Genomic DNA, 12,641 nt, shown 5'->3' with positions numbered 1-12,641 from the left:
TGCAGGCAAGTATTGCAACAATTGAAGAATAATGTTTCACAGTGTAAAATAGCAAACATCTTTCACTATCTGTGAGGCATAATATTATTCAAAGATTCACAGAACCTGGAGAAATCTCAGTATGCAAGGGACAAGGATGCCCATGATCTTTGGGCCCTCAGGTGGCACTGCATTAAAAGCACACATGATTCTGTACTGAAAATCACTGAATGGGCTCAGAAACACTTCCAGAAATCATTGTGAACAGAGTTAATTGCTGCATCCATAAATGCAAATTAAAACTCTACCAAATGTCTAAAAAGACGCACTCACCAGCCACTTTATTAGGTACACCTGTTCAGTTGCTTATCAACTAATCAGCCAATCACATGGCTGCAACTCAATGCATTTAGGCACGTAGAGGTGGTCAAGACAACTTGCTGTGCAGACCGAGCATCAGAAAGGGGATTTAAGGGACTTTGAACGTGGCGTGGTTGTTGGTGCCAGACGGGCTGGTCTGAGTATTTCAGAAACTGCTGATCTACTGGGATTTTCAAGCACAACCATCTCTAGGGTTTACAGAGAACGGTCCGAAAAAGAGGACATATCCAGTGAGCGGTCAGTTGTGTGGACGAAAATGCCTTGTTGATGTGAGAGGTCAGAGGAGAACGGGCAGACTGGTTCCAGATGATAGAAAGACAACAGAAACTCAAATAACCAACCAGAATCTCTGAGGAACATTTCCAACACCTTGTTAGAGGGGGGGTTACACATATGTGAAGGCACCATTAATGTGGAATGATATATAAATGTTTTGGCAACATATGCTGCCATCCAGATGATGTCCTTTTCAGGGAAGGCCTTGATTATTTCAACAACATTGTCAAACCACATGCTGCATGCATTGCAGCAGCATGGCTCTGTAGTAAAACAGTCCGGGTGCTACACTGTAATAATAATAATAAAAAATTTAATTTAAAAGCGCCTTTCTCGACACTCAAGGACACTGTACAAAATGTAGGGTTATACATATATATATATATATATATATATATATATATATATAAAACATCAACAGAGAGAGTAGGCTAATTTGAACAGGTGAGTTTTAAGACTGGATTTGAAAAGAGGAAAAGAGTCAATGTTATGGATGTCAGGTGGGAGGGAGTTCCAGAGTTTGGGAGCAGAGCGGCTGAAAGCTCTGCACCCCATGGTAGTCAGACGAGCAGAAGGTACAGAGAGATGAATGGAAGAGGAGGATCTGAGCGAGCTGGTAGAAGTTGCAATTTGGAGAAGATTGGACAGATAAGGGGGGGCAAGATTATGTATGGCCTTAAATGTGTGGCGGAGAATTTTATATTCGATCCTATATTTAACAGGGAGCCAGTGGAGCTGTTGAAGGACAGGTGTAATGTGATGGAATGAAGGAGTTTTAGTGATAATACGGGCAGCTGCATTCTGAACCAGCTGAAGCTTATGGAGGGATTTATGAGGAAGGCCAAAGAGAAGAGAATTACAGTAGTCAATGCGGGATGTAACAAGACTATGAACTAGAATAGATGCAGTATGGAGGGTGAGGGAAGGGCGTAGACGATTGATGTTACACAGATGGAAATACGCAGACCGGGTTACATTACTAATGTGCGAGCGGAAAGATAAACAGTTATCTAAGATGACACCCAAGCTCTTAACCTGAGGTGAGCGGGAGATTAATGTACTGTCAATTTGGATAGAGAAAATATCCACTTTCGATAATGTGGATTTGGAACCACAAAGCAAAATTTCAGTTTTATCACTGTTAAGTTTTAGGAAATTAGAGGTGAACCAGGATTTTATTTCAGATAAACAGTTGGAAAGGGAAGAGGGCGGGAACAAAGTACTTAGTTTACTAGATAGATAGAGCTGGGTGTCATCTGCGTAGCAGTGGAAATGGATGTTGAAAGAGCGAAAAATATTGCCAAGGGGCAGAAGGTAAATGATGAAAAGTAGGGGCCCCAGGACAGAGCCCTGGGGTACACCAGAAGAAACAGGGGAAGACTGAGACCTGAAAGATTTGAGTTGAATGAACTGAGTGCGGCCTGAGAGATAGGAATGAAACCAGTCGAGTGCGATATGATTAATGCCAATGGAAGATAGTCTGTTAAGGAGGATAGTATGAGAAATAGTGTCGAAGGCTGCGCTCAGATCTAGAAGAATGAGGATGGAAAATAAACCAGAATCAGCTGCCATGAGAAGGTCATTAGTGATCTTAAGAAGAGCCGTTTCTGTGCTATGGAGTCGGCGAAAACCAGACTGGAATTGTTCATAGAGACAATTTTGGGATAGGTAGGAATGAATTTGAGTAGCAATAACTTTTTCAAGTATTTTGGAAATGAAAGGGAGGTTAGAAATCAGGCGAAGGTTATTAAAGTTGTTGGGGTCTGAGCCAGGTTTTTTCAGAATAGGAGTGATAGCAGCCGTTTTGAAGGGCGTAGGAACAATTTCACTAGTGAATGAGGAATGAATAATGGCAGTTATGAGGGGGAGCAGAGAGGAAAGACCATATTTAACTAAGACTGTAGGGAAAGGATCAAGCTGACATGTAGAAGGTTTTGATTTGCTAATGAGATCAGAAATGACAGATGCTGAAATGACAGATCTGGAAGCTGAAAACAGGAGAGAGACTGACTATGTGAAAGAGGTAGAGAGAAGGAGAGAGGCTCTGGATCGGGACAGATGTTCTGGTGGATTTTATAAATTTTCTCACTAAAAAACGACATTAAAGCATTACAAGTATCAGTTGAGTAAAAGTGGGAAGGTAGGAAGGATTTGGGTTGGAAGAGTTTGTTGACTAGATAGAACAGTGTTTTGGTGGTCCCTTCACTAAAGTTAATTCACTAGAGTAATAGGAGGGTTTAGTTTGAACAATTACATCCTTATACTGCAATATGTGTGTTTTGTGCATTTCTTTGTGGATGGTAAGACCAGATTTTCTATAGAGTCGCTCGAGCTGACAAGCTTTAGCTTTCATTAGCCGTAGTTTAGGGGTATACCAGGGGGCAGAATGAGTGAAGGAAACAGAGCGAGTTTTCACAGGAGCAAGAGAGTTGAGAATATAGGTTAAACTATTGTTATAGTGGTCAACAAGTTCATCAAGCGAAGATGAGCTGTCCAGGTTCAGAATATTGTTCAGGCTGGAGGTGAGGACATCCTTATCAATGTCTTTGATGTTCCTAAATGAGATGAGACGTGATGGCTTGGTTATGGAGAGACATAGTGTAATGTTAAATGAGAGGGGGAAATGATCAGTAACATGAACTTCATCAGCTGCACAATTTGACAGAGTGAGACCGGAACAACAGATTAAGTCCAGTGTATGTCCTTTTATGTGGGTAGGAAAATCGATGAATTGATTAAATGCAAAATTCTCCAGGCAGGATGAGAAGGATATTGGATATTGAAATCCCCCAGCAATATTACATTAGGTGAGAGAGTAGATAAATGAGTGAGTAGAGAGGCAAAATCAGTTAGGAAGTCATTATGTGGCTTAGGAGGACGGTAAACTGTAGCGATGATGGTAGGAGAGGGTCCAGGCACTTCACATGCTAAACATTCCAGAGAACTGAGAGCAATCCAATTCTCGCGGTGAAGTATCGCGAGACCTCCTCCGCGACCTACTCCACGGGGTTGACAAACGTAAACAAACCCAGGAGGAGCGGAGTCGGGGAGCTGTGAGAAGTCGTTAGGTTGTTGCCAGGTTTCAGTTGGACAGAGAAAGTCAAACTTGCGCTCAGTGAGGACATCTTGAATGAGATGTCCCTTGTTCGTGAGTGAGCGGATGTTGAGAAGACCGAGGTTGACGGTAGTGTAGTGGTGTTTGGTCGTAGCATTAGCTGATCTGGCTAAGCTACCAAGCACGCTGTGGTTAACACGCCGGCCGGTATTCCTGCGAGGGCGACGGGTGGTGGACCAGAACGATGGAATTTCAGTAGAGCTATTTTCAACACGGAAAATCCGGCGAGACCCACGATGAATGTATCTCCGGGTGAAAATGCAGCACTGCTGGCGGAGGCTCATGCCGGAGATAACGCAGCCGGAGAAGTTCAGCAGCGGTGTATTGGAACAGACCTGTCGCAGAAGAGCGACAGGACAATCCAAACAATCGCGAACCAGGCAAACAACTGGCTCGCCCACATTGTAGAGCACCAGATAGATAACGTGTTGATGAGACGACACTAAATTCCCAAACCTTGTTGAACATAGAGAGACGAGTCCACCGACACTGGAGAGTATATGCACCAAAAAGTATCGCAAAGGAAAGAAAAAGCAACCAAAGAAAAACAAAACACCGGCGAGTAGCAGCAGCCAAACGCGCACAGCGTACACTCAAACCGGAACACTGACCTGCCTACAGTCCAGACCTGTTACCCACTGATAACATGTGGCAGTTTATGAAACAAAACATTTGACAAAGAAGACATCGAACTGTTGAGAAGCTGAAATTCTATATAAACAAGAACAGGAAAACATTTCACATTCAAAACTACAGCAATTGGCCTCCTCAGTTCCTAAAGGCTTATAGAGTGTTGTTAAAAGAAGAGGTGATGCAGCTTAGTGGTGAACACTCTTCTGTCTCAGCGTTTTTGAAACATGTTGCTGACATCAAGCTCAAAATGGACATAGATTTTTAAAAGGGAACCAAAACATTTTTTCAGTTTCTACATTTGATATTTTGAATTTGTGCTATTTTCAATTAAATCTAGATTTGAAATGACTTGCACATCATTGCATTGCGTTTTTATTTATATAGCATTACAATTTTTGGAAACAGCGCTGGACTTTTTTTCACAACTACTCACCAGTAACTGTGAGGTTGACCTGTGTGATATAGACCTTGTACCCATGGTCAGATGTCCAGTCTGATTCAGCTCCACACCAGTATTCACCAGAGTCTCCCTCAGTCAGACTGTTGAAGCTCACAGTGAAGATCTGCTTTCCATCATCTTGTAGAGAGAGTTTCCCCTCATTTATCCATCTTCTGCTCTCTTTAACTGAGTGATGAGTACAACTAACTGTGTCTACTCTCCTACAGAGGAACTTGGGGTCTCTACTGTGGGATTGTGGGTATTTGCAGTTGATGTTCACATTTCCACCTACAGGGCCAGACACACTGATGCTCTTCTCGTAGGACAGATCTGTCAATCATAAACAATCAGATAAAAACCATTAAATTCACCTTCACAGTTTACACAGAATTCTACTGATTCTGCACATTCTGTCACACTCTTCTTCTGAAAGTATTTTCACATCATATTTATAGTAAAATGCCGAGTCAGGAGGTTTGTTTATAGTCTCACTACAACTTAAGACCTGAATGCAGAGGAGGTCCATATTCAGAGTTGAAAATAGACAAAATAACTTTAAATTAGAAAGAAGATCTACTACAATCACAGTGAAGGTCTCACAACGTACATTTGACGAATGGCAAGGACAATAAAAACAATCTCATAATCACGCCATCATCACTGTATGTGAACACATTTCCACAGCTGGGGTTAAAGAGGATTCAACCAATCAGAGATGAGAAGATCTGGAAAGGAGTCTCTGGAGAGAGCAAGTGTGCAACGACTCTGTTAAAATGAGTAGGTGTCTTCTTTTAGTGCTATGTGTAAAAATGACTGATGTTTGGTCTTTATGAGAGCTTGCACATTCCGTATCACTGTAATTGATTCTACTGATGCTGAATTTATAATAATGCACAGGTGCAGTGGTAAGAGACAGACTCACCTTCCTCTACCTTCAGTTCTACTGGTGTAAGGATGTCAAAGTCCAAAATTCTATCAACTCCACACTGGTACGTTCCAGAATCCTCTACAGTGAGCTCCCTGATCACCACCCAGAACTGTACAGCTCTGGTGTCGTCAAACAGTGAGAATCTTCCTCTATTTGCCCACGCATTTTTATCTCTTGTCCTGATATGGTCAGCACAGTTTAACCATGAACCCTTACAGAGATATTTCTGGTTTGATGTGTATCTTCTCTCATATCTACAATTGACGAGGACTCCTCCTCCTGAATATCCCATCACTCTCTCTGATTCTCCTCCACCTACTAAAAGAGGACAAATGTGCATCTGAGTAAAGGCTTCATTTGATGCTGCTGATAGTGCTGATTATTTAGAAGAGCATCTCCTTACCTGAAATCAGGAAGAGGGTGAAGATGAGGAGGGTCTTCATGTTGAGTTCAGACAGACATCAGAGGCCCTGAAATGTACACCCTGACTGTGACTGGGCTGCATCTTCAGCTACATCTTAAACATAAACTGATGTCATGTCCACTTCCTTTCCTCACAGTGCAAAAGAAAGAGGTGAAAGGTTCTCAGAAAGATGTCACGTGGATTTGTATGAGCAAAGCTGCAACTGAAATGCTTTGAAGGACATTTTCTCCACTAAAGTAAACAATGTCACATTGAATAAAGACGAATACCAAGAGATGCAGAGCTTCGACTAAATGCTGAGCTGAAGAGATACGTTTTTAGATGTTTATTAAAAGTGAGCTCTGAGCTTCACTGTCTAATAAAAGGTGAACTGAGCTCCACAGTTGAGAATTAGAATACCTAAATGAGTCTCTCTCTTCCTGTGGAAGACGTGGAGGAGATCTCCTCTTTCCCTGGTCATGCTGGCATTCCCAGAACTGCTCCAGTGGGGAATCCCGGTGCTAGTTGTGGACTCTTTGCTCTGGGCTCCAAGGGGTCAATATCTGACTTTCTAGGAAATTAAATGTGGAGGGTTTCAACATATAAAGAATGCTTTTCGTATTGGACACTTTATTTACACCATGGTTCTTTGAAGAACTATCATTTAAAGGTAAATTTTTTTCTTCTAACCCTTGTTGGTGCCTTCATTTTTAACACTGCACTGCCATCTAGAGGACAAATAGGCTTATTTATTATTTATAGTCAAGCAGTTGGAAAGTGTACATTATAAGTCAGAAATCTGCCCTTTAATCTCTACAGAAAGGAATAGAAAGACCTTCTTTCAGTAGAGCTTTGTAAAGACACAGAAGGAAGGCAAAGGAGAAAGTCAATCATTTCCATATAATTTATGGTTCAGAACAATAATTACATAATGACACATCAACAACTGTTCAATAGCATGATTAACCATTAAAAAAGTTGGATGTTCAAAGGTTCTTTAGTAAAGACAATGGCTCTATATAGAACCATGAACACTCACATATGCACGTATGGAGATGTTGCTGCACATGTCGCACCTTCTGCATACCTCATTGCGCATCTTGCACATCTGGACACTAGAAACTTTATTTCGGTACCAATATCTGCACATATTTATTCACTCACAGTGGTCATTATATGCCGTTACCCGTACCTCCCTGTACAGGTGTTACTGCACCGCGTCTTTCATCTCAGGTTACAGATCTTATTACAGATTGTTGCGTTTGTCTATTTGTATACACTCCTGTAGAGAGGATCTTTCACATTTATTCTTCCTGTTATACTGTTTACACTGTTATTTCTATTACTGTACTGTGTTATGTGTCTGCTACTGGCTCCTAAATTTCCTTCAGGATCAATAAAGTATCTATCTATCCATTCGTCAAAGAACCCACCAATCCTTAAATGAGAAATAAATGAACACACCAAACAGCTTCTTTCAGAGATACTTCAGTGAATTGCATAAAAATAAAATTACCTGCTTGCATCACATACAAATAAAACAGAACTGCGTACATTGATTCGAAATATGAGCTTGCCTATTAATCATATCGCCAAACAAAGTTGAAGCTTCATTTCTCATCTAAAAAACATCAAATATGAAGCATGGACGAAAATGATGACACTAAATCAGAACACATTTAACACAGATCTAAAAGTAAACATTTCTTGGCATGAAAGGAGGTGTACTATCTCGTTTTGGTGGAAGAACAAGAAAAACTTGTTTAACGGTATCATAGTCACATGAGTTGATCTCCTTGTTGATGGTTGCCATGGAAACAGCATCAGTAGGACTATCTGCATTCTGGCTGAAATTCACAATTGAGTATGTTGGACCTTCAGCAGATTGTCCAGCCGAAGTGAGACTTACTAAGCTATCAGAGAGAACTGTGGGTAGCTAAGCTGTGGAGTGGATGACCTAATCAGAGGAGTTTGATGGTAAATGTACAGTAGAATATACAGGGTTTGGGAAATCACAGCTTGAGAGCAGCTGGTCATTATCATAAACAGTCTGAGAAGGTTCTGAAGGGTTTGTAGGTAGGTGAGCTGTAGAGTAGACTGTGGACACTCCAGCATCGTCTAATGTCCTGAACCTCCTCATAGACGGCAATATAATAATAATAATAATAATAATCTTTATTTGTATAGCACCTTTCATACATACATGCAACTCAAAGTGCTTTACAGAATAAATAAAAAGAAAACAAAGATAAGCAAAACACATTAAAATAAATAAAGATAGAAGGAAACAAAATAAAATAATGAAATAAACTGAAAAAGATAAAATGAAAGAGATAGAACAAAAGTTTCTTAACTAAAAGCAGATCTAAACAGGAAGGTTTTAAGATTACTCTTGAAGCTGTACAGGGATGTAATGCCTCTTAGCTCCTCAGGAAGAGAGTTCCAAAGCTTTGGGCCGTAGTGGCTAAAAGCACCCTCGCCAATCTTTAACCGGGTTTTAGGAATCACCAGTAGATTACTGTTTGAAGACCTGAGAGACCTGACAGGAACATATCTCACCATCATTTCACTGAGGTAAAGAGGAGCAAGACCATGAAGACATTTAAAAACCATCACCAGAACCTTAAAATCTATTCTAAAACTGACAGGTAACCAGTGCAGTGAGTGGAGTGCAGGTGTAATATGATCTCTCTTTCTTCTCCGGGTCAAGACCCTTGCAGCAGCATTCTGAACTCGCTGTAGGTGAGAGATAGAGCTCTTTGGGAGAGCAGATAAAACAGCGTTGCAATAATCTATCCTTGATGTGATAAATGCATGGACAAGTTTTTCACTATCAGCAGGAGAGAGCATATCTCGGACCTTAGCGATGTTTCTAAGGTGAAAATAAGCTGTCTTGCATGTAGTCATGATGTGTGATTTAAAGCTGAGCTCATTATCAAAAGTGACGCCCAAGTTCTTAACACATTGTTTGGCCTTCAGATTCATTTGATTTAAATAAGTCTGAACATCATTCTTTTGTGAATCACTGCCAATAACAAGAACCTCTGTCTTCTCTTTATTTAATTGCAGAAAATTGTCTGACATCCATGTCTGTATATCACCTATGCACTCAAACAGTGAGCTAATTGATTTTAGGGCTTTAGGTTCTAAAGAAATGTAAAGTTGAGTGTCATCTGCATATTGATGATAACTAATACCATGTTTGTTAATGATATGCGGTAATGGAAGCATATATAGGTTGAACAGTAAAGGCCCAAGAATTGATCCTTGGGGGACGCCACAAGTTATTTTTTGACGTGTGGAGGAAGAGGTACCTAATGCAACATAGTAATCGCGCCCAGTTAGATACGATCTAAACCAGTCTAAGACTAAGCCACTAAGGCCTACCCAGCTCTGTAGTCGATCAATAAGGATTTCATGATCAACAGTGTCAAAAGCAGCGCTTAAATCTAGGAGAAAAAGGACTGAGATTTTGCCTGCATCTTTATTCAATCTCAGGTCATTTACTACCCTAACTAGTGCTGTTTCAGTGCTATGGAGAGCTCTGAAACCGGACTGAAAAGTGTCATTTATTTGGTTTACTTTAACATAATCATTCAACTGGGTTGACACAACTTTTTCAATGATTTTGCTAAGAAAAGGAAGGTTAGATATAGGTCGATAATTATTGAGAAATGTGGGATCAAGATTTCTGTTCTTTAGTAGTGGTTTAACCACTGCAGTTTTAAGAATATTAGGGAATTCTCCCAGTTGCAAAGACTGATTAACAATCATTAGAACTTCATTAGATAATGAGCTCAGAACCTGCTTGAAAAAGCATGTTGGTAGAGGGTCCAGTTCACATGTAGAGGATTTAAGTGATGAAATCACGTCAAATAGTGTTACCATGTCAACTTCCTTGAAGTAAGACATATTACAGTTAGGATGACTAACTGATATCAGGGCTGGTAGTCTATTAGTGCTTGTTGCTATATTCTGCCTTAAATTAGTAATCTTGTCCCTAAAAAATATTGCAAACTCATCACATTTTTCAACTGAAACGGATTCAGGGAAGACATGGGAGGTGGGGTTTACTAGCCGATCTATACTTCTGAACAGGGCAGCTGAGTTATTACTGGTTGAGTCGATTAAGGTAGAGTAATAGTTTTTCTGTGCTGATTTCACTTCACTGTTGTAAGTCTGTAATGTTGTTTTATAGATATCAAAATGTACTACCAATTTTGACCTTCGCCAACGTCTCTCAGCCTGCCTGCAGTCTTGCCTGAGTTTTATAATAGATGTAGTGTTTCTCCAGGGCATCTTAATTCTTCCAGAAATAGTTTTAGTTACTTTTGGTGCCACAACATCAATACAGCTCCTAACTCTGTGTATGAATGTTTCAACTAACTCATTCCCATTTTCTGAGAGGGGAGGGAGGGACTGTATCATGTCTGTGAAGGCCACGGCACTGCCAGCACTGAGATAACGCTTGGTTATTGTGCGCTTTTCACAGAGTGTTCTAATAGATAATGACATATTGAAAAATACACCAAAATGATCAGAGATTGCAACATCAGTAATTTCAGTATTATTAACATCTATGCGTTTAGAGATGATCAAATCTAAGGTGTGGCCGTGCCTATGAGTTGGACCTGATACATGTTGTGTGAGACCAAAAGAGTTAAGCATCCTCATGAATTCTGAAGTGACTGGATTTGTGGGTATATCCATGTGAATATTAAAATCCCCAGTAATTAAAACATAATCAAAATCAATTAAAATCCTAGAAAGCATTTCTGCAAAATCTTCAAGAAAGTCTGTATGTAGTCTGGGAGGATGGTATATAACAATCAATAGAACTGGGTAAGTACTGTTCAGTTGTACTGCTAGATATTCAAACGTAGATTGTTCCCCTAGTGAGATCTGCTTACAGCAGAATGCTTTATGGTAAAAACAAGCAACACCACCACCTCTCTTATTTACTCTAGAGACATTAAAATAGTTAAAATTGGAAGGAGAAGCTTCATTTAGTACTATTGCTCCGTTACCATCAAGCCAAGTCTCTGTTAGAAAAAGGAAGTCCAGACAGTAATCTTCAATTAATTTAGCTATGATAAAAGACTTGTTTGTGAGTGAGCAGACATTTAGTAAGGAGACTTTCAGGACTTGATGTGGTTGGTCAACAAAGCTTACATTACTTGTGCATTTCACCGGGATCAGATTTTGTTTGTTACAATGTCTTGTACTACTACGTTTTCTTCTGGCTACATTTTTATTCCGAATCTGAGAGCCATGCAACCGGCTATTTACAAGAACTGGAATGTAGCACTGACTAGGAGCATGGACTCCAGAGTGTCAGACGTGCGAATTCACTGAGTGTGCAGGAGAAGTAGGTGAGTTCCTACAAGACTGCAGACTGTAGTGTTGCAGAGATTCTCTGACAGGAGATGGTGAACTCCTGTGACTGACATTACTGCTGGCGGTTGGGTGCAGGTTCCGCATGTGAGTGATGCCATACAGTAGATTATCCACTAGCATTTGAGTCCCAGCCTTGTTAGGGTGAAGCTGATCAGGTTTAAAAAGCTCAGGACGTCTCCAAAAGATGTTGAAATTGTCAATGAAGTTTACCTTCCGATGTGCACAGGTTGTAGCGAGCCAGCTGTTTAGGGACAGCAGTCTGGTAAAGTGACCACTACCCCGACGTGCAGTTGGTATCGGTCCAGAAATGAACACTTCAGACTGTGAAAACTCCAGAATATCGAATAGATGGTTAAAATCTTGTTTCAGTGTCTCCGACTGTTGTTTGTAAACATCGCTAGAGCCAACATGCACTATCAGTCGTTCCATAGCTGGATGATCATGCAGTATACGTGGAATCATGGGTATCACTTCACAGACAGTAACACGAGGAAAGCAAAAGGCCTTAATGCTTTTGCTCCACACATCTCTGACTACCGAGTCCCCAATCAGCAGAGTTTTGGGCTGTGGAGGAGCTCCTCGTCTCCTTTCACCGTTAATGCCTCGGCAGCTAACATGGTTAGCATCCTGATGGATAACATGGTTAGCATCCCGTTGGCTAACACGGTTAGCATCCCGTTGGCTAACACGGTTAGCATCCCGTTGGCTAACACGGTTAGCATCCCGTTGGCCAACACGGTTAGCATCCCGTTGGCTAACACGGTTAGCATCCCGTTGGCTAGCCCTATTAGCATGCACATTAGTTAGCTGTCCGGCATGGTTTGCAAGCTGGTGATTGGGACGTGTGTGGCCGCACTGATGGCTAACACTCTTAGCAAGCTGCCTAGCATGGCTCGAAGCCAGGTGGTTGGCACATGTGTTGCCATTCTGATAGCTAATACCCTTAGCATGCTTGTTAGCATGCTGCCGGCTAGCACGGTTGGCAGTCTGGTGGTTGATACGCATGTGACCGGAGTTATTTCCATGCTGTTGTTTAGAAGCGAGACTCGAGTTGTTTCTCTGATGAAGATTGTGTTGTGCTTGATGTCCT

The sequence above is a fragment of the Pygocentrus nattereri genome, chromosome 12 (assembly GCF_015220715.1).
Source record: "Pygocentrus nattereri isolate fPygNat1 chromosome 12, fPygNat1.pri, whole genome shotgun sequence".
NCBI classification, from domain to species: Eukaryota; Metazoa; Chordata; class Actinopteri; order Characiformes; family Serrasalmidae; genus Pygocentrus; species Pygocentrus nattereri.
Note: the sequence above shows the minus strand (reverse complement) of the source record.